This window comes from Myotis daubentonii, chromosome 1 (assembly GCF_963259705.1).
Source record: "Myotis daubentonii chromosome 1, mMyoDau2.1, whole genome shotgun sequence".
Classification (NCBI taxonomy): Eukaryota; Metazoa; Chordata; class Mammalia; order Chiroptera; family Vespertilionidae; genus Myotis; species Myotis daubentonii.
The window spans coordinates 203,005,915-203,028,414 of NC_081840.1; the positions used below are offsets into that span (position 1 = coordinate 203,005,915).

General features: G+C 41.7%; 1 protein-coding gene across 1 annotated transcript in view; it reads left to right on the forward strand.

The window, feature by feature from the left end:
• The first annotated feature begins 8,451 nt into the window (after positions 1-8,451).
• The window catches only part of FRYL (FRY like transcription coactivator), a 240,071-nt gene continuing 226,022 nt past the window's right edge, over positions 8,452-22,500 (forward strand). Inside the window, exon 1 of the mRNA XM_059671738.1 lies at positions 8,452-8,677. The gene's annotated coding sequence lies outside the window, so the exon portion shown is untranslated. The remainder of the gene's footprint in view (positions 8,678-22,500) is intronic.

Sequence of the window (22,500 nt, forward strand, 5' to 3'; positions counted from 1 at the left end):
CAATGCCTGTTGACGCCATTCTGCTGGCCAGGAAGAGCCATGGGTCTCCCATTAGCATTGCCACTTTAGACTTGATATTACCAACATTTTTGCTGCTTTTGCAGGACAGTCCTCAGTCACAAGGACACTTTTGATATCATACCATTTTGGAAGCTAGAACAAATGGTTTTCTTATTTGCATGAAAATTACCAGGCCGACATGTACAGGCTAAAAAGGTTCATATAACAGGACTTCTATAAATAGATCCAAAATACTAAATTGTGTTGAGTGGGATTTTACAACAGCCATCAGATATTTACATACAGTTTATAAAAGTTGGAAAATGTGACCTGCTCAAGTACTGGGACATGGAAAGTTGAGTATTTTCTTGAGGGGGAAAACCCCTCACAGATAAAGATTTACATTGCTTTACTGTAAGAGGATATTTCTTTAAAGGTAAGATGTCTCTCTGAAGGACCATTCAGAATATTATCTAATTATTATTCTGGGCTTTTTGCTATATTAAAGGGATTGTTTACTGAAAGGGTTTTTTTATTTTTTTAGTTGATTTGTAAAATATTTACTATGTTGGTATTTTTATTATATGTAGAAAATAAAACAATTTCTGGTTTATTATATTGTCAATGTGGATGTTATATTATTAATCAGCTCATCATTTACATAATTAATATACGGTTAATACATAAATATAAATATACATATAGTCTCAACATCAGTTATTAATACATTAAAATTTAGGCCAAATTTACACTTGCAGAAAGAGAGTAAAACATCAAGGTTTTCATTTGTTTTATTTGGAAAACATTTATTTGTAAAATATTAATGTTTTTATAGTTTAAACAAAAATAAAAAAACAGACTAATCAATAGATGACTAAATATTGAGATAATTGTGGCAAAGCTAATTTTAAATGATTCTGTATGATTGATCAAATTCTCTTTCATTTTGCTAGAGAGGACCTCACAGAAATATGTATTTGTAAATCTTCATATTATTATCCTACTTGTCTATCAGGATTATTATATCTGTGTATCTTTACCTGGTTTATCTAGGAACCATCCGGAAAATAGGCAAGTAAAGCTAAATTTAGAAGATAAACTTGGAAATGATAATGGAATAGGGTCTGAGCCAAGGCACATGCACTGGTTCCACAGAGACCATGTTTTTCATACCTTTCTGCCCCCTTTATCCTTCCTCCTCTCTCTTTCCTGAGGAGTTTACCTGGTAGTATATTTCATTTTTTTCTCCCCCAAAAGATCAAGTAATGCCTCCAGCTATAGCCAATTATGGTATTTACCAATACATTCTTTCTTTACCTTGACAAAAGTAATCAGCTTTAATTTGGAATCAGATTTAAAGGCAGAGAAAAACACACACATGTTTTTCTGGAAACCCTAATGGAATTCAAAATACTGCCCATTACATTCATTTTCTTAAACTTATGATGTGTCTAGGCACAGGGCAAACTGCAATTGAACTTTTCCCAAGAAAATGATGATGTAACTAGTAAAAATGGGTCCAACTGGATACAACCAAAAGAGATAGCCTTCCTTTTCCTGCATGCTGACAAAAAAAAAATAATAATAAAATAAAATCATGACTACAATTTAAAAGTAGAGTGAATATTGTCTCAACTGCTGGCATCAGAATTCTTTTTGGGGAGAATTTCAAATTGTCTTTGTTTTGAATAAGTGATTGAGACCCTGAGATCTTAGATATCAGCTGATGACAAAGCTTTAGAGAGGGAGTCAAAACTGCTTAGTTTGAGAATTTGCTCAATAGGAGAAGAAGAATTCTTTGCTACTAGGAGAATGTGGAGAAGGCAGAGGAGGGAAAAGGGCGTGTGTCAAGCGGGGGAGTGACCCAGGGATCATGGCTGAGGGCCATGAGAAACCATTGGTGGTAGGTGGCAGGAAGGATTCTAAAATACTGCTTTGAGCTGTTTGTGAAGCTGTGCCTGATGAGACTGCTCCCTTCAACTCCCAGTTCCCCTGTGAAATCTACCCCTCTCATGATGCATCCATAGGTTTGTTGGTTTTCTTGACATTGGAAGAACTCAGAAGTGAGTTGTCAGGGACAAAGAATGAACCTGGAGTCAAAGGTGAACACGGAATTCCCCATCCCACACCCCTGCCTTGGTAATCACAAAAATCTTTGGGAAGGCTTTTGAACTTGTTCAGGCTCATTTTCTAAATCATAAGGGGCCAGGTGTCTCCAGCTGACATCTAAGTTAATGGGAGGGAATGTGTTTGTTTTCTTAGTGTAAACTTGCCAGACAAAATACAGGATGCCCAGTCAGATTTGATTTTTAGATCAACAGTGGGGACTTTTTTAGTGTAAATATGTCCCAAACATGGTGTTGGGTATATATTTGTAGCAGTGAGTACTGCCACAGATACCCTTTTTGAATTTGGGCCCTATTCCCAGTCAACAATATAATCTTTTGGAAAAGAGACTGGGTCTGAGCCAAGGCTATGGTCCCACAAAACATACCTTCTTCGTTTCTTTCTGCCTCCTCTTTCCTCCTCACTCTTACCTCTTTCCCGCAATTGCTTTCCAGAATTCTATAAATTAGAGGCAACTGAGGGTGAACTAAGGGAAGAAATTGAGAGAGAGCATGTAGTTAAGTGTCCTCAATAAAGAGAAGAGAATAATCTTTACTTAGGGGTTGTTGTGAAATTTCAATGAGTTAATACATGTAAGTATTAAAAATAGTGCCTGCCATAGTACAGTAGTAATATTGATTCTAGAGCTTAGCATCTGGAGTCTAGAACCCTTTGCGTATTTTATTTTTATTTTTTAAATATATTTTATTGATTTTTTTTACAGAGAGGAAGGGAGAGGGATAGAGAGTTAGAAACATCGATGAGAGAGAAACATCGATCAGCCACCTCCTGCACATCTCCTACTGGGGATGTGCCCGCAACCAAGGTACATGCCCTTGACCGGAATCAAACCCGGAACCCCTCAGTCTGCAGGCCGACGCTCTATCTACTGAGCCAAACTGGTCAGGGCACCCTTTGCCTATTATAGTCACCACTGTTGCCCCTTACTAATCTATTCTTCACACTGTAGTTAGTGATCTTTTAAAAATGCAAATCTGACCACGTCATTGCTTTGATTGAAAGCTTTCAGTGGCTTTCTGCTGCTCTAAATCAAGACCTACTAGGCTTTTACTTTTACCTATTTCTCCATCTTAACTGTCTCCCCTTCACTTTGCATTTTCCAGGCAGATGGGACTTTCAGTGCTGTCAAAGGGCTGTGCCTGACATATTTTCCTCCTTTCCAACCCCTATTTCACTGTGACGATTTATACCAATTTTTCAGTTTTTGTCAAGGAAGTCTCCTAGTCTACATTACAACTCACAGTTGAGAGCATCCTTTATTTTTTCTTCATTGCTGTTTCTTAAGAGTTTATTCTAATTATATATTTGTTTATTTTACCATAAGCTCCATGAGGACAGGGACCATGTCTATCTTGTTAGCCATTATATTCCCCAGGCCTACCATAGTACCTGACACATACTAGGTACTAAACAAACAAAAGAATGAACAGGAGTCAGTATTACAGCCCATAGGCAAATTTGGCCCACTATCTCGTTTTGCAAGCGAAGAAAGGCTTTTATATTTTTAAATGATTGAAAAAAAATCAAAAGAAGAATGATATATTGTTGATATATGAAAATTAAAATTTCATTTCAGTGTCCATAAGTCAAGTTTTATTGGAACATAGCCCTGCATATTCATGTATGTATTCTGTATGGCCACTTTTGTGCTACAGCGACTGAACTGAGGAGTGTGACAGAGAGTATATATATATGGCCTGCAAAACAAAAATATTCACTCTCTGGCCCTTTACAAAAAAAGTTAGCTGACCCTTGTGTTAAACAATAGCAATTCCGGGCTCTTGGGCAGCTTCTGTTCAAAAGCACCTGCAGGTGGCCATTCTCAATTGTTAACAGTTTGCTTCTATTGCTGAAACAAGTGATCTATTTATTTTGCTTAGTTGGTAGGATTAATTAAAGAGACTTTCCTTTGTCCTTTGTTTTTCTGCTTCTCTATCAACAGACAGGAACCCCCAAAGGACATTAGTCATGTGGTATACTCCTCTTCCAGTGGTTTGATCATGTGACTTTCTCCCCTAATCAGGTATTTCTACTTCTTTGGATAATTCATGAATTTTTTTCCTAAATCAGACAATAAGTTGATAGATGGTAGCAATGAATTAAAAAGAGTGCCTATATTTTCCCACCAACTTTCCTTCAACTCATACACTGGGAACACATTAAAAACAACTTTTTTCAATCTTCTTTTAAAGAGACCACATCCCTTTCTAGTTACAAATAATGCATACTTTCCAAAGCAACACTTTAAAATATGCATTAAAGTCTAACAATGGGTTTTAAAATATATTTTTAATGATTTCAGAGGGAAGAGAGAGAAACATCAATGATGAGAGAGAATCATTGATTGGCTGCCTCCTGTACCACCCCCCCCCCCGCCCTCCCGTCCCCCCCCCCTCCCCCCCTTGCACTGGAGATCAAGCCCACAACCTGGTCATATGCCCTGACCTGGAATTGAACTGTGACCTCCTAGTTTGTAGGTCAATGCTCAACCACTGAGCAATACTGGCCAGGCTTAACAAAGTTTTAAGATAGTTTCAAAGTTATATCACCATAATCATCCCAACCTGGACAGACGATCTGTTCATTCCTTTAAGAAAATTAACTTAAAATCTAATCTGAAAAGTAACCACTATGTATGCTTATGGCTGCTGAATTCAAAGATATTTTTAGTGATAGAGTAGACAAAGGAGATGGTACTGAACATAGGTGTCTTTTTTTTTCTAAATATATTTTTTATTGATTTTCTTATAGAGAGGAAGGGAGAGGGATAAAGTGTTAGAAACACTGATGAGAGAAACACATTGATAAGCTGCCTCCTGCACATCTCCTACTGGGGATGTGCCCGCAACCAAGGTACATGGCCTTGACTGGAATCGAACCTGGGACCCTTCAGTCTACAGGCCGACACTCTATCCACTGAGCCAAACTGGTTAGGGCATAGGTGTCTTTCTTTATATAATGCCTTTATTTCTGAAAAACTTTGAATGGAAATGGACCTAAACTGAGTAATATTTTAAAAATCCATCAAAGTAATTTACCTATAAAGTCAGTATTTAATCCTTGACTTACCTCTTTTTTAAATTCATATTTTCATACAACGGATGTTTCATACAATGAATCTGTTTAGAATGGGTCTGTTTAGAATTCACATTTTCATACAATGGATCTGTTTAGTAATGATAAAGGAGAGAAAAATGGCAGAAAAGTAACATACCAGCAGAACTAATGTATTTTGAGTAAGTTAAGACCTTATTAATATCTCTATAATAAAAATAGTCTTAAAATATAAAACTCCTAAAATGGCTAGGGCTATAGTTATTTTTATACCTTTACTTTGCAAAATAAAAAGTTAAGCTTATGTCAATTCCTGAACAATTCCTTGCAAATTTTACCTGCCTGTGAAATTAAAAAGTCTGGGAACCAGATCCCGGTGCCGGGAGGCCTCGCGGCTCCGCTGATCCCGGTGCTGGGAGGCATATTACCCTTTTACTATATAGGATAGAGGCCTGGTGCACGGGTGGGGGCCGGCTTGTTTGCCCTGAAGGGTGTGCTGGATCAGGGTGGGGGTCCCCACTGGGGTGCCTGGCCAGTCTGGGTGAGGGGATGATGGTTGTTTGCAGCTGGTCACACCCCCTTCAGGGTGGGGGTCCCCGCATGGGTGCCTGGCCAGTCTGGGTGAGGGGCTGAGGGCTGTTTTCAGGCTGGCGGGTGACTGAAGCTCCCAACTGCTCCTTTTTTTCTTTTCTTTTTTTTTTTATTCTGGGCCAGCTTTAGCTCTGGCTCCAGCTCTGAGGCCTCGGCGGCTGAAAGCAGGTATCTGGTTTGTTTGGGTTCTATAATCGAAACACTGTTTCAACTCCAACTCTGAGATCCCGGCTGGCTGAAAGCAGGTTTCTGGGGTTTTGTTTAGCTCAGGGGTGGGCAAACTTTTTGACTCGAGGGCCACAATGGGTTCTTAAACTGGACTGGAGGGCTGGAACAAAAGCATGGATGGAGTGTTTGTGTGAACTAATATAAATTCAAAGTAAACATCACTATATAAAAGGGCACAGTCTTTTTTTTTTTTTAGTTTTATTCATTTCAAACGGGCCGGATCCGGCCCACGAGCCGTAGTTTGCCCACGGCTGGTTTAGCTTCTATATTTGTAACAATGTTTCAAACTGCAAGCTCAGAGGCCGGCAGCAGCAGGCGGGGAACGTTGGATTCCTCCGTCACTGAAGCAAGCAAGCCTCATGTTCGCTTCAAGCTGCCTGGCTGCCGGCCGCCATCTTGGCTGGCAGTTAATTTGCATATTGCCCTGATTAGCCAATGGGAAGGGTAGCGGAGGTATGGCTAATTACCATATTTCTCTTTTATTAGATAGGATAGTGACCTGGTGCACAGATTCATGCGCATTGAAAGGAAATTAATTAGAAGGTGGCCAGTGGGGCAGGACTGGGCAAGACGGGCCTGACATGCCCTGGAGCCAACATCCAGTGGTCCCTCCCTGGCGTCTGCAGAGTGAGCAGGGTCCCTCCGGCAGGTGGGGTCCCTCTGCCTGGCTCATGAGGATTGGGCTGAAACCGAGGGGTTTCTCTGACATCCCCGAGGGGTCTTGGAGTGCGAGAGGGCACTCTGCAAATTTGCTGTCTTATAGGATGTGGAATGCAAATGCAGCTATGCATTAAACCAGATTTGGGGCCAACAGTGCCCCAGCACTAACATAACCCATGGCCAAAGGTGGGATCATGTGGCCCCGGGAAGATCGGGCTGCCTCCTCTCTGGTTTCCAGGTGTGTCACCAGAGAACTGCCACTGCCAAGTCACTGCAGCTTGGCAGTTCCTGTGTGGAGCGTCTGCCCCCTGGTGGTCAGTGCGCGTCATAGCGACTGGTGGATGGTCGGACACTTAGCACATTAGCCTTTTATATATATAGATAATCCAGATGTTTTCCTGTCTCTTGTCCTCACCACCTACAATGTTTCCCTTTTCTCACTCTTTGATGTTAATGGGTATCCCCAGGAGATTTTTCACCCGCACTCACAGAAAAGTCCTATTGACTACGGTTGCTTATGTCCCTTTCTGTCACTAACCCCCCTTCTAGGACACTGCTGAGCACTGCTGCTTTCTTGGCACCACTGGGTTCCGCTGAGCTATCACTACAAATGCACTAAAATATTCTGAGGTCCAAAGTGTCAAACTTAATTGGAAAACTTAAACGTTTTCCTCTAACATTCTTAGATGGGTATCAAAAGCACGTAACCATACCCAGTTTTAGTAGTCACAACCCTTTTGGTTCTTACAGCTCCAGTGGGAAAGTGGGGACATCCCTTCAGGGATGATCTCTCCAGGGCAGATCCCTCCAGCCTGCGGCAGAACCTCACCTCTTTCGAGGCGTGAGGTTTTGCTGCAGAGTTAATCTTCCAGTGCCGGATCCCCTCTTCCCTTCAAGGAGTAGCCTTCTGGTTCTGGCTTGGGCTTAGCCAGGGTTCCCTCTGCTACAGTTCTAGCAAGGGGGACTGACGTCAACTTGAAGTTGGCATGAGGGGACCATCTACTCAATCTTCTCAGAAGAGTAACTTAACTCTCCTGGAAAACGTTAAGAAAACACAAAGGACGTGAATTAAACGGAACTTTTCAAGGACAGTATTTAAATATTTTAAATGAATGAACGTGAGACAAGGACACCTCCGGGTTTGCAGATAGCTTCATTAAAGCTCTTCGGGGTAGGGAAATGCAGTGGAATCAGGAGCGGTGTGGACGGGGAGTGAAAACTTGTTCTGTAAATCTCAGGAGGAGTCAGCGCGAGAGTTTCAGGTATTCTAATTCATTGTAACCACTCCATTCACTGGGTGAGATTCCAGCTCGGGAAATATTACTCATCTGGAGAAGAGTTTGAATTTTTCTCTTCTCCTTTTCCGGCTTTCTCCAATACAGGTTGTGGTTTTGTCCCTATCCACATTTAAAGGGAAAGGCGCTTAGGAAAAGGCAAAATAGAGCGGACTTAGAGGCTGCATCTCTCGAACCCGTAAAGGGAGAGCGATAATGGATAAGGGGCGTGCAGACTCCTTCCTTGCCCAATCAGGTGCACAGGAAGATGTCTTTTTACCAATAAAAATAAAGTTCGCTTTCCGGAGGCGGGAGGGTGAGCCTTGACTGCCAGTTCTCCAAAGCAACGATAGAGTAGAAGACAGAGAGTGATTAGAGGCAGGACCAACCCGGGAAAAGGGGCGGGGTGGGGTGGGGGCAGCTCTGAGCGGCGGCCGGACTGGCCAGTGGAGTGCGAAAATCGCTGTTCCTGTTGTAGTGTTTTTCGCCAATCAGCAAGGTGAGGGAGTGGGCGGGGCGGGGAAGGGTGGTAAGAGCTCGCAGCACAGGCGAGCGCCCGTCGGGCTCGGGGGAGAGGGAGCAATCCGGTGAAAATCAGAAGCGGAGGGAGGTTTAACCACGGATCGGTTCCGATCGGATTATTCCTTAAAGGGGACGCGCCATTGTCAAGAGAACGGAGCCTGGGGCCCGAGGGCGGGGACCAGCGGCGCTTGAGGAGGCAGCTGCACCTGGACTGGGGACGGGTAGGTGTTGCTTGGGGGAAAGGCGCTTCATTTCACTTTCTCTTCCAGCCCCAGGGGCAGGCGCCGAGGTGCCCGCCGACCGGCGGCCCCAGCCCCGGCGGGAGACGAGGTCGCCGGCCCTCGCCTGGCTGTCCGATGGAAGCGGTGGGAGAGGCGGGCCAGGATGGCTGGCAGGCTGCTCCTCCCGAGCCAAGACTCATAACGGACACTAAGCTCAGCCCCCGTCTCAACCGAAAACCCGCCGGGTCCTCGGGGAGCGCCGCGCGCCCGGCTCCCCCGCGCGCCCGGCTCCCTTCGTGCGCGCCCCCTTCCCTTCGCGCGCCCGCCTCCCCTAGCGCGCGCCGCCTCGTCTCGGACTCCCGGAGCCGCGGGGCAGGGAGGAAGGCGGTGGTGGCGAGGCGGAGGGAGGTCGGCGGCCACTGTTTCGCCGCCCTGGCCTTGAAGGGTGGACCGAGGAGCCAACTTGGGGCGGCAGCTGGCAGCCCCGGGCGGAAGGGGTGCTGGAGACCGGCGGAGCGCGCGGAATAGCCTGCCCGGCCCAGCATTGTCCCTCTTTTCCTTTGGTCTCTCCGCCCACTGCTGGCGGTAGTTGGGAGGGGTGCGGATGCGGGCGCTGTGCCCGCGTCGCTACGGGTCGGCTGTGCACCCCCAGACCCAGAGCTTTCCGGAGCTGGAGTGGCCCAATCGACGCCGCAGACACCGCCCGAGGGCGGTTCGGGCCTGCTGAGTGTCTTTGCTGCTGTAAGCTCGCACCTTCGCCGGCTGAGCTCTTCTTGCAACTTTTCTTTGCGGATGGATGGAAGTTGTGGCTTCTGGGCGGCAGGTTCTTTGGGCGTAAGCTAGTTTCCTGCGTCCTGGAGAGGCTGATTTCTAGGGAAAAATGGTTCTTGACTGCTGTCGGTCTCCTTCCCATCCCAGTTTCATTCCTCAGCACTTAAAATCTTTTCTCTTGTGCATTTGCAGTCATCTGGGAGCATTAAACTCTCTCAGATCAAGATAACTTGAAAGAAAGAAAGGAAGGAAGGAAGGAAGGAAGGAAGGAAAGAAGGAAGGAAAGAAGGAAGGAAGGAAAGAAAGAAAGAAAGAAAGAAAGAAAGAAAGAAAGAAAGAAAGAAAGAAAGAAAGAAAGAAAAAAGGCGGGGGTGGGGGTGTGATGGAGAGGTCAAGAGTTCCCTGTAGAGCCAAACTTGCCTTAACCTTTGAACTGTGGAAAGTATCACCCCGACTTACTTGAGGTTCTGTTAGAAGGAAAAGGAAAAAAGAAAACAGAAAACCCGGTTGCCAGGGTCTATGAGATTAGGAAGAAATAGACTTCGGATAGAAATAGTTTTCTAAAATGCAGTTCTGCCTAGCAGATATCTTCTATTAATTTCTTTTTCTTCTTACAAAAGGTAAAGTTAACTTCTACTATTGAACTCATAGGCATTATTCGTAACACCAACTTTTACTATCAGTAAAACAAGTATAAAAGGTTTTTTCATCTTGAGCATTAGTGCTATGCTGTACCTGTCGATACTTGCTAAAGAAATCATATTTAGAAACAGCACATTCCTTGTTAGAGACCTTATTTAGAAAAGGAATGTTTTCATAAGCATTCATTTTTGACAGTTTCTTGTACATACTTAGTAGAGCACGTGCATGTGCAAGTTACAGTCCTATAAACAAAGTAGCAAAGTAGCAGTGGTATGTTACTCTGTAGTCTTTTTTTGCTACTCATAAAAAATAACATTCCATCCAGTCTTTTCTTCCATTCTGAGTGATTTTTGTAAAATTACTTACGTAGAAGAGTGAATTTTGTCGGAACACCTGGCCCAGTGTTGTTATTTTTAAAGCAATACTAACCATTTCCCAGAGTGTTGATGAAAACACTATTTAGTAACTTTCTGAGTGATATGAAACATGACAAGTTAACAGACTCAGCAGTAACAAAGGAGAAACCACTTGGGAGAGAGGAAGGGAAAGAGATAGAAACATCATGAGAATCAACATCAATCAACATTCATCCAGCTGCGGGCTGCCTCCTGCACGCCCCCTACTGGGATGGATCCCAAAACCCTGAGCATGTGCTGTGACCAGGAATCTGACCAGTGACCTCTTGGTGCCTGGGTCCATGCTCAACCACGGGGCCACACCAGCCAGGCGGCAGTATTATTGACTATATTCCCTATGCTGTAGGAATCCTGATATTAACTGGTATTGTTACATCTAATATCCACCTCCAACCCCCACCCCTCTTAATCCTCGTCTGTGATAAGGACGGCAGGCAAGCTTGCGGGCACAATCTTCCTTTTTCCCCATTACATGATAGAAAGTAGAAAATTAAAACATGTTTCCAAATTTCTATCTTGGTTTACTTACCAGTTTATTTAAGTAGTACAGGAGAGAATTTCTGAACTTTTATAAAAGCACATATAACGAACACATTCAGAAAGAATTATCTTTAAAATATCTAGATTGTGTTTCCTGGAAAATATATTTTTCTTGTGAGCTTTTCACATTTTAAAAAACACATTGTCTTATGTATAGACACTACCAAGACATTTCTCGAGTTGTGAACTCTGTTGAGATCCTTGGGAACTAGGACTGCCTTCCATTTCTGTGCAAATTCACTGTGTCACCTGGCGCCTTCCTAGTACCCAGTAAATGTCTTAGGTCTTTGTGACAGAAAAAGATGATATTCTATACAGGTGGCTTGAAGTACTTTATTTTTTAATAAACACCTTTCTAAACAAGGTAAACCAGAGTACAGCAATTGGTTCAGTAACTGTGGGAAAATATATTAACTTCTTTGTTCTGTGTACAAAAATGTGATTTAATTGTTTATTGTTATAATATCTGTTCCACAGACATCTTTTGTGACAGTAATAGCTCATTGTCACAATTATTAGAACTAGGTTTAATCTGTCAACATCTGTTGAGCACCCATTTATTTAAGGAGTATTATGGGAAGATAAAGTAGAAATGGATGGCAGTCATTACTCTCAAAGGTAGACAGTTTAATGGGAAGTAGCAAAATTAACATCCATAAGAAAAAGACTGTATCTCAGTGCAGTGACAAGTGCAGAGTAACCTCGACACAGGATTGATGCCAAAATGGTAAAGGAATAGTGCAATAATAGGAGAAACCTAGGTGAGGTTGGAAAGTTTTCATTGCTTTGTGCTACAGATAGTCTCATCCTCCCACTCTCCCCTCCTCCCTCTCCCCCTTGGGTGACCATCAGCTTGTTTTCTACATCTGTGGGTCTGTTTTTGTTTGTTTTGTGTACTCATTCATTTTGTGTGTGCCTTTTGGACCCTACACGTGAGACAGATATTATATATTTTTAAATAAATTTAAAAATGAAGTATGTTTGGGGGTTGGCTGGGTGTATGTTCTCTACTTGAACTATTTTTATCTGTAATAAATTGGGGGGGGGGGGCAGAGCATGTGCTCTGTATTTCAACTATTGTTACCTCACCAGAGGGATCATCCCAGCTGAGATGTCATCTTGTCTGCAAGCTTTACTTCTGTTCTCCTAATCATAAGTGACTGCTCTTTCCTCTTGCTCCTGTAAAATACCCTTTTACAGCACAAGCCACGCTCTGACCTGTAGTATGGTTATGTGGGTATTTCTTCCTTAGGTTTTGGGCTTTGGTAAAGGCCATTTACAAAAGTTAGAGGCCCTCCCTTCCCACCCCACCTTCTTGCTGTTGCCTAAAGTACTTGAGCAGTTTTATTAGACCACTAGTATTCTATAAAAACCGTAAGCTGTATAGAAGTTCAAAAAAATTGTATTTGGGGTTGGTGGTGAATGTATGTTTTGTTTAGAGGGAAAAAGATCTTTATTTTCCTTACCACCAAAGTATCACATGCTCATTGAAAAATATGAGTATGAAAGAAATGTATATTTTATAAATTAAAAGTACTCCTGTAACACTGCTCTTATCACATAACCATTGGTAATGTTTTGGTCTTTATTCTTTGTTTTCCCCCCTTCTTTTTTTTTTTTTTAGATAGGACTGCCTTAAACTATCATATTTGACAATTTTAATTAGTAAGTTGTATTTACTGGGAATGGAAAAAGGTAATCAATTTTTATACACTTATTTATTATTCATTTTTCCGGGCTCAGTAATTTTGTGTTGTTGTTGTTGTTTTTTTTAAACTTTTCTTGAGTTATAAAGCTGCCACCAGTATGTTTGTATTCCAAAATAGACCTCATAATCATTTCAAAAATTGATCAAAACCTGTGTCCCCGAATAGTATCTGCCTTTACCCTAAAATACATTTTGAGTATATACTCTAAGCATACTCTTTTCCCATTTCTTGATTTTTCTCATCTCTAGAGAACATTAAACTTATTTTGAAACTGCAACAGGCACTTCTCCTGGTAGCCAAAGAAGGACCGTACAGAAGGCTTTACTCTACCAGGAAGTTGCTCATAAAAAGGGAGCTACAGTTTAGGCTGATGAACTAGGTGATAAGATTCTATTGTTCAAGTGCTTCATAAGGCTGGCCCAGAGGGGAAAAAAGGGTTTCCCAAAGGTTCCTAAACAGAAATCCACGCTGCAAGCACAGCCAGGTGGCCTAATTAGCTGATAAAATCTCCATTCATTCAGCACATTGTTGTTGAGAGTTTCACCTACTTTGTGCACCGTGCCAGGCACTGAGCTCTAGACATTGAAGATGAGGTTAAGTCTGTTGAAGATGAGGGTAAGTCTGTTGAAGATGAGGGTAAGTCTGTCTCCACCACAAGTTATGAGCTCCTCTGAGTAGGATCCTTAAATAGACATAATGTACGTGTGGATTCAAGGCAGGAAAGCAAAGTGCCAGCTTAGGTGAGTTAGTTACTCACTCTTGTTTATTGTTCTATGTTGCTTCTTCCAAAATGTCCTAGCAAACAAACCTGGTCTTCCCTAGGAGGTGGATTGGGCTCCATGGAGCCTGTTACATTAAATGTATGAGCGCTAGATTTTTTTTTTTTTTTTAACTCTCCTATTCCCATGATGTGGCAAAATATTTCTGGAATTTTACAAACATTGGTGTGTCTTTTTCCACGTACCCTTCAGGGATCATTCATTTCAAAGATGCCAATAGAGTATTAACACGTTCTTTTTAACTTAAAATACTATAATAAATAGGTGCCTTTATCAATGTTATAAAAATAATTATTTTGAAAAATCACTTGTATTAAAATACAGTGTGAAGTATTTTTAACTTTTGCAAAATGGGCGCCCCTCCCTCCCCCCATGCTTGTGGCTTGATCAGTGTATTTGAGGGTAAGGGACTGGATTGCTAAGAAAGGGACCTTGTATGACTGTCAGTGATGGGATCACCGAGGCTGGGAAGACTAACAGACTGGTGTATCCTATGGAGTTTGACCATAATGCCCCAGTGAATGAATTTATCAAGATTTGTGAAGAGTCAGAGTTTTAAAATAACAGCTTTATTGAGAGATAATTTATGTGCCATACAACTCATCTATTTAAAGTGTACAGTATCCAGTGGTTTTTAGTATATTCCAGAATTGTGCACCACCACCACAAACAGTTTTAGAACTTTTTCATCACCCCATCACATTCCCATCTTCCCTTCCTAGCCCGAGGCAAGCACTGATCTATATTCCATCTCTATACATTTGCTTGTTCTGGACATTTCATATACATGGAAAATTAGATATTTTAATGTACCTTCCTGTATAAATTGGTCCCTCCCAATGTGTATTAACCCTAGGAGTGGAGAGGGTCTATCATGATGTGTGTATCGCCAACTATAAAAAGATTTTCTTTAAAAGGGAATTTATCTAAATCCTTATTCTACCTAAGCCTGAAGAGTAATGGGGAAAGAGATCCTCCCCCCCCCCCCCCCCCCCACCCCCCCGTGAATATCATAAGACTCATTTTGGTGACACTTCTTTATATTCATTTAATCATTTGGTGAGTCTCTTCAAGTAAACAGTTTATGTCTCGAGTTCTGCATACTGGACTTAAATAAAGGACAGTACTTTAAAAGAAGTGGAAAGTACTTAGTAAGCTCTAATTGTTGCTGAATACAATGTGCTGTTTACTTATTGATTCAAACTGTTGTGTTGTGCAACTCACCATTTATTTGATCAAAAATCATGCTTCCTAGGTTGATCATGATGAACTTTCGTGTGCCCTTGCACAATGCAGGTGACCTTGTAGGCACGTAAGTGCTTATTGATTGCCTGATTACTGTGACCATAGATATTTTCATCAGCTCTACTAGTCCTTATTATTCATCTTGTAATAATAAGAGTAGCTAAATGTATTGAGTGCTTACTAAATAATGTGATAGGTACTTACATGTACTGTCTTTTAAGGTAAAATGATACAGTTTATTTTTGAGAATTTCCTGTAATTATCTCCATGGATAATTTTACAGGCTTCTGATCATTTCTTTGCCTTTTTAAGATTATTTTGAATGGCCATTTTCTATCAAACCTGAGCCACCGCTTTCTCCAAATCTCCAGGAGCTGTCAACATATGGTTTTTCACCAACTACATCCTGTGTTTGCTCTCATCACACCTGTCTGTGGAGGTTTCCTTGCCTTTCTAATTTAATATTTTTAGTGTGCTGTGAGACTAGCACCCATAACTGCACTTGTTGAATGAATGGTGGGTAAAAATGGTGGAAGGCTCTGTGGGGAGCCAAGGGGCTGGCATGTGCATGGAGCATTAGTGCTAGGTCCTTGTTATGTGGGCTTTTACTGCTTAGAGGACTCGTGCCTCTTTCCTGGTTTTGGACTATGTTTCTGATAAGTAATATTTTGGATAGCAGAAGGTGCTGTAACAGGGTGGGGTAGATGTCTAATTTCCCACATAATGGTCCTCTTAATTCAGTCTTAAGTCTAACTCAAGTGGATGGAGAATAATTCTTTTTCGCATGCCTTGATATTCTACTTCTTGGAAGACCCATCACAACCCCAAGTTTGTACACCAGGATACGTGCTGTAACATAGAACCTAATATAATGAATGCCATGAGCAGAAACTAGAGGCCTTAAAGAACTGTGAGGACGCATGTAGAATGCCACATGTGCCTGTCACCTAGATATTTATATTTAAACTGGATCTTTTGGCAATTAACTTATTTTCTTTGAGGTAGAGTTATCGTCATAGATGCCCTTTTCTATGTTTGTGTTGATGACAACTTAGACTTCTATGTCTTGTATTTAATATTCCTGGCAGTACTGAACCCTTACTACACTTTGAGTAAATACTGGTTAGGGTTTTAGTTGTAGATTTCTTTATCTGTTGGAATTCATAGAGTCATGTTTTTAGAGCGGGGTGGCCTTGGGAATAATATGCTGCAGCTCTTACATTTTGTAGCTAAGAAATGAGATTGTGACTTGTTTGAACTGTGGACAGAATTGAGTTTTGTTTTGTTTTTTATTCATAGACCAGTGTTTTTCCTGTTCTAGCATATACTAATACTTACCCAAGTAAAAAGTTTAAGGGATAGATAGAATCTTAGACTTTTGTAGCCTCTATAACAGAGGTCTGCAGACATTTATGTTATACCCAGAAGTATAAAAAAATTGTGTCTACATTTCTAATATGTGTAAGTTTGTTGTAAACTATATACTACATATTATGTTCATAAGAAGAAATGAACAAAAATGAGATAAAGATGAAAAACATTTTAGAATGCATTATTCCCATGCTTTTGATTCCACTTAAAATATTAGTGATTTTTAAGACAAGTATGATTGAATGTCATTGCTTAAATAACTTTTTATTTTGAAATAATTATATACTCGTGGGAAGTTGCAAAAATAGTACAGGGAGTCCTGTGTAACCTTCATTCAGCACCCCCTAGTTTTAATATTTTACATAACATAACATTTAACATAACGTAACATTAAAGCAGGAGACTGACATTGGTACAATACTCGTCAGTAGCTATATTCAGATTTCATGGTTTTTAATGCACTCATTCGTGTGTGTGTGTGTGTGTGTGTGTGTGTGTGTGTGTGTGTGGTTCTATGCAATGTGATAACATTTCATGAGTGGATTCATTTAACTACTACCACAATCAAGATATAGTACTGTTCTACCACTGCCAAGAAACATCCTTGTGTAGCTCAAGGTCACCTCCTTTCCCACCCTCCTCATCCTTATTTCCTGGCAACCACTAATTTCTTTTCATCTCTCTAACTGTATCATTTTGAGAATGTTACATAAATAGAATCCGTCTGTATGTAAACTTTTGAGTCACTCAGCACATGCCCTAGAAAACCATCCGAGTTGTCATATCTATCAGTAGTTCATTTCTTTTTATTGCTGAGTGGTGTTCATTGTATGGATGTACCACAGCACACAGTTTAACTCTTCACCTGTAGGAGTTTCCAGTTTGGGGCTATTATGAATAAAGTCATACAGGTTTTTGTGAACAAAAGTTTTCCTTTCTCTCGGATAAATTTCCAGGCGGCCGCCAGCGCTCGCAGACCATCACTAGTTGCTGGGTTGTAGCGTAACCATGTTTAGTTTTATAAGAAACTGCCAGACTGTTTTCCAGAGTGGCTGTATAGTCCCACTGGCAATGTATGAAAGATCCAGTTTCTCCATATGCTTGCCAGAATGTGATATTTTCACTATTTAAAAAATTTTAGTCATTCAAATAGTTGTGTAGTGATATCTCATTGTGTGTTTAGTTTGCTTTTTCTTAATGGGCAAACCTATTGTCTTCCTACTGAGCAAATTGGATTGTTTTTCATAGTTGAGTTTTGAGAGTTCTTTACATATCCTAGATAAAAGTCCTTATCTGATAGATGGTAGGCAGATTTTTTTTTTTTTTTCCATCTGTGGCTGGTAAATCCGGACTTTTATAGAGCAAAAAAGTTTTAAGTTTTCATGTACCACATTTAATAATTTTTTTCTTGGATGAATTCTTGTTTTGGTGTCATGTCTATGGACTCTCCACCTAGTCCTAGGTCTCAAAGATTTTTTCCTAAAAGTTTTATAATTTTACATTTTACAGGATAATCACTTGCTTACCTTACAATTTTTGATAAAACCCTAGTATTGGTAACAGGCAGTTGTCAGTTCTACCATTTTCTTATTGCTTGCTTATATTTTGCTTTACTAATATTATCCTAATATATAAAAAGCCAGGGGCCGTCAAGACCTAAATGAGCAGGTGGAGGACTGAACAGCAGGCTGCGTGGGGCGACCAGTCCGGCAGGGGTGGCAGTTGGGGGTGACCAGGCCGGTGGGGGGGGGGACAGTAAGCGGTGACCAGGCTGTCAGGGGGGGCAGTTGGGAGCGATCAGGCCGGCAGGCAGAGATGGTTAGGGGTGATCAGCCTGGCGGGGGGGAGGGGGGCAGTTAGGGGCGATCAGGCAGGAAGGCAGGTGAGCAGATAGGAGCCAGCGGTCCCAGATTGTGAGAGGGATGTCCGACTGCCGGTTTAGCAGTCGGACATCCCCTGAGGGGTCCCAGATTGGAGAGTGCAGGCTGGGCTGAGGGGACCCCCCCCCTTCACGAATTTTGTGTACCGGGCCTCTAGTGTTTAATATATTGTTTAATAGGCCTTTTTTTTGGGGGGGGTAAAAACCTTTTAAAAATTCATTAGTGGGTGATAATAGTTCTAATGAGATCTGCCAGTATACTTAATTGGGCCCATGTCAGCTGCAGGATGTTGCCATATGCGGAACGTGAACAAACAAGGGAGGGCATCACAAATGGCCCCTCCAGGGTGTGAAACTGCCCCCTTTCCTTTAGGAGATACTGTGTGTGTGCATTCACTGTCACAAACAGGAACCCTTCCGAGTACTGTAAGGTAGACGAGGCTGAATACAGGGCATTATAATTGTTACAGGGCCTAGCAGCGGGTTTTAGGGTACGGCCCCCACAAGGGGAGCTGGAATCCAGAGCTCGTGCCGCATCTGCTGCACTCGCCTCCAGATGCCTGGAAGCTGCCGGATGGACGGACCCATAGCTTCAGCCCAGGGTTAGGAGGTCCCACCCAGGAGCCTCTGCTGCCACTGCCCCGGCCACGCAATTCTCGTCACCCAGAAGCCGGAGAGTGGACAGTGGAATGATGCTGTGGAGAGATCTTGTGTTTCGACAACCATGGTTGACCCCCAAACCGCCAAAATATTGCTTTTCAAATTGCCCATAGGTGAACGGAGGTCAAGTGAGCCAATGTGTCACATTCCGCATACGTCGCACACACATGCCACGAGGCTGCAAGTTGCCTGACACAGGACCAAGAGGGTGGTGTGGTCAGCCTCGCATATGGAATATCAGTAAAGCTCAAATTTAAGATAACACATACGAATAATCTAGTATTTCCGCCCCACTGGCTTGATCACCCTGCCTCTGAAGGATGCATGCACTCCACTCTGAACATAATTTATTTTGAATGATTAAGTAATGGGAGCATAGTAGGCCTGGTATGATTCCCCCCCCCCCAAATATTTAAAATGTATCTTTTATCTTCCAGTTTCTGAAACCATATACTTTCCTTTATAAATATATACAAGTATAAAATGTCACAGTTTTGGGAACACACTCATTAAATTCAGTCGACGTTATTCTTCCCTTACAGTTGGGACCGGAGTCTTCTAACACCTGCTTTCCCCGGCTTTCCCGGGAGAATGATGTAAACAAGGTAGGCTTTCTCCTAGAACTGGGCTTTGGTGCCAGAGGCTCTACAGCCAGCAGTCACCACTCCTTTGCTATCCACTTGTCAGAAATAATTAAAGTTTGTTGTGTTTTATTGCATACTTTGGATTTTATTCCTGGGTGTAGCAAATTTTGGCACAAACCCAAAAATGAGACATACAGCTATTCTTGCAAAGACTGGTTTTATATGATCTGTGTTGGGAATTGACTTAAAATTCAATAAAATCAGTTGTGTGGAAACCTTTGAGTATATGCTCATGTGCATTTTCCTAGTGAGAGGTCCGTAGCTTCGTCGGATTCTCAAAGCAGAGGCCAGAATCCAGGAAATTAAAAGTGGCTGCTCTAGAGGTGTAAGTTCAATCACGAAACTTGCCAACCACTCAACACCAAGGCTTATGCTGTTTTCACAGCCCCCTTCCCCGATATCCATTCTGTATCTCCAACCTTTTTCAGGACATAAAAAGACAATTATTGTTACCCAAGTGTTTAGGGAAGAGTCAAGGAACATCATAGATCATTATTATATGAGAAGGGATACCTGGAAATCAGTTATATTGCTCCAGCAATCATTGAAAAAGGTATGTTCCCTTAGCATTGATGGGATCCTGAGAAATAATGAGCTATATGTTGATCTGAGTGCTAGAAATAGTTTCAAATATGTACAATTTAGGAAGAAATCTACTAATTTAAATTCTGTAATCATCCAAAATTGGTAAGAGGATTCAGAGATACATAAATGCATTGGATTTTCACATCTAGTATGTCACCTTTTCACATGATTTTAGCCTTGTTTCTTTTTAAAAAATATATATATTTTTTTAATTGATTTCAGAGAGGAAAGGAGAGGGAGAGATAGAAACATCCATGATGAGGAAGAATCATTGATCAGCTGCCTCTTGCAGGCCCCCTACTGAGGATTGAGCCTGCAGCCCAGGCACGTGCTCTGATTGGGAATTGAATCATGACCTCCTGGTTTACAGGTTGATGTTCTACCACTGAGCACACTGGCCGGGCTAGCCTTGTTTCTTAACACATGCTCTCTTCTTATACACCAAAGCCTAAATGGAATGTAGCATGGAGAGTAGAGATTTAAAAACCTTTCTTTAAACAGAATCATGCCCAGAGATCTCAGAAAGTAATGAGAGGAGAGATGGTTTTGGTTGGATTAGGTGGCAAGAAAAGCCTTATTTTGTTTTACAGTTTTCTTCAAAACTGCACACACATACATGAAGGGCTTAGAAATAGGCCAGTGCAGGCTGTGCTATCTGAATCCTGGTTGTACTGGTTCAGTTCCACAAACACTTAGGATAGTATCTCCTGTAAGTCTGGCAGTCTGGATTACGTTACTTAAAATCTCTAGAGGTGCCATGGGTAGCCTCAGAGTCCTCATGTTTAAAATAAGTAAAAGATGATTTCCCTCATGGGATTGCAAGGATTAAATAAAAAGAGCTAAGAAAGTGAAACATAAGATAGTGTTTGTGGCAGGCAGAATGAGGCCTCCCCAAAGGTATCCACAGCTTAATCCACGGAACCTGTGCATCCTGTGTCACATAGCAAGCATGTGGTTGCAGGTGGAATTAAGATGGCTAATCAGCTGACTTTAAAACGGAGAGAAGCCTGGGTTACCCCCTGGGCCTAATGTAACCACAAGGGTCTTTAAAAGAAGAACCAGGCGGTCTGGTCAGGACCAGAGAGAGAGATGATTGGCCTCCTGAGAAGGAATGGACCAGTCGTTGCTGGCTTTGGAGACAGGGCGGGCCCTGAGCCTCTGTAAGCCCATAAAGGCAAGAAAAGGGATTCTCCGTAGAGCTTCCAGAAAGGAATGCAGGTCTGCCGACACTTTGATTTTATCCCGGTGAGAACTGTGTTGGACTTTGACTTCCAGTACTGTAAGATGATAAATTTGTGTTGTGCCACGCAGTTTGTGGTAGTTTGTCGCCAGGGCAACAGGAAACTGATCCGGTACTTTCTGAACACCTATGGGAAGCTAAACAAGCATTCTCTTTCTCTGTTAACACAGCCTGCTGTTTCTAAGCCCTGTCTGCTCTGTACCTCGCTTTCCGCTTTCAGAAAGAAAGACGTCCTTTCCTGGTCGCTTCCCGTGAGCCCCTAATCGTACTCTCCCCACGTTTTCCTTCACCTCCCGTTCCTTCATTTCTTTCCTGCCTCTCTGCCGACTACCCGGACACCTGCACAGGCTGCCTCATCCTGGGGAACCCTGCTTTCCCGTTGAGTTACCACGCCCGGATCGCCCTGAAGAAACAGAGGGTCCCCCAGTGTCTTCAGATTTATTAGATAATTTTCACTTTAAATTCTTTATAGGTTTATACATATTATGTGAAATTACATGAATTAGCTTTTTATAAGCACTAGCCTATGTTGGTTGTGATGAAGTTAGAAAAGAAGGAGAGGTCTCTTCTCCACAGGATTCCACTGCAGACAATAAGAAAATTACCAGTTAACAAGTAGTAAATGCAAGCATCAGATGACTGGGTGTCAAAGCGAGTAGTAGGCAGTAGTAGAGAGAGACTTTTAAACTGAACAACCTGTGAAGGCTTTTTAGAAGAGATTTTTGGACTAGAAATAGGTTCTTAAAGGAATTAGGGAAATGGGTTTCAATAAAATAATTTGTTATTAGAAACACAAAACTTCTTAAAGTTTACTAGTTTAATTATTTTTTTTTTCCTATTGAACTTTATACGGTTGAGAGACTTGTAGAATCTTAAAAACCTTTTAACTAACAGTAAATTGACAACACATTTGTCTTGGTGATCTGAAGTATAACACGTGAGATATCTATTCCCTGTTTTGCCTTGCGTGCTTGATATTTTTCATTGTATTGTACTTTAATGTTGCTAAGACTTCAAACTATGATTTGAAACCTTGTATAATCTCATCTGAGTTCATTATTTTATGTGCTAAATCATTGATTATGATTACAATTTTAAAGGAAAGTATTACATGGCCTCAGTAATGACAATGTTAGACTAACCCTACTTCTTTTTAGATATGACTATTAGGCTGGGTTAAGAGAATTCAAAAGATACAGTGTAACTGGATTTTAGCCACATATTTTATAAGAGTTTTCTCTGGTAACAATGGGGAAATGTGGGCTGATGACCATAAAATTAGGTGAAAATATGATTGGTTGAGTAGCACCTCCAAAAATTAATGAAAAATGAATTGATGACA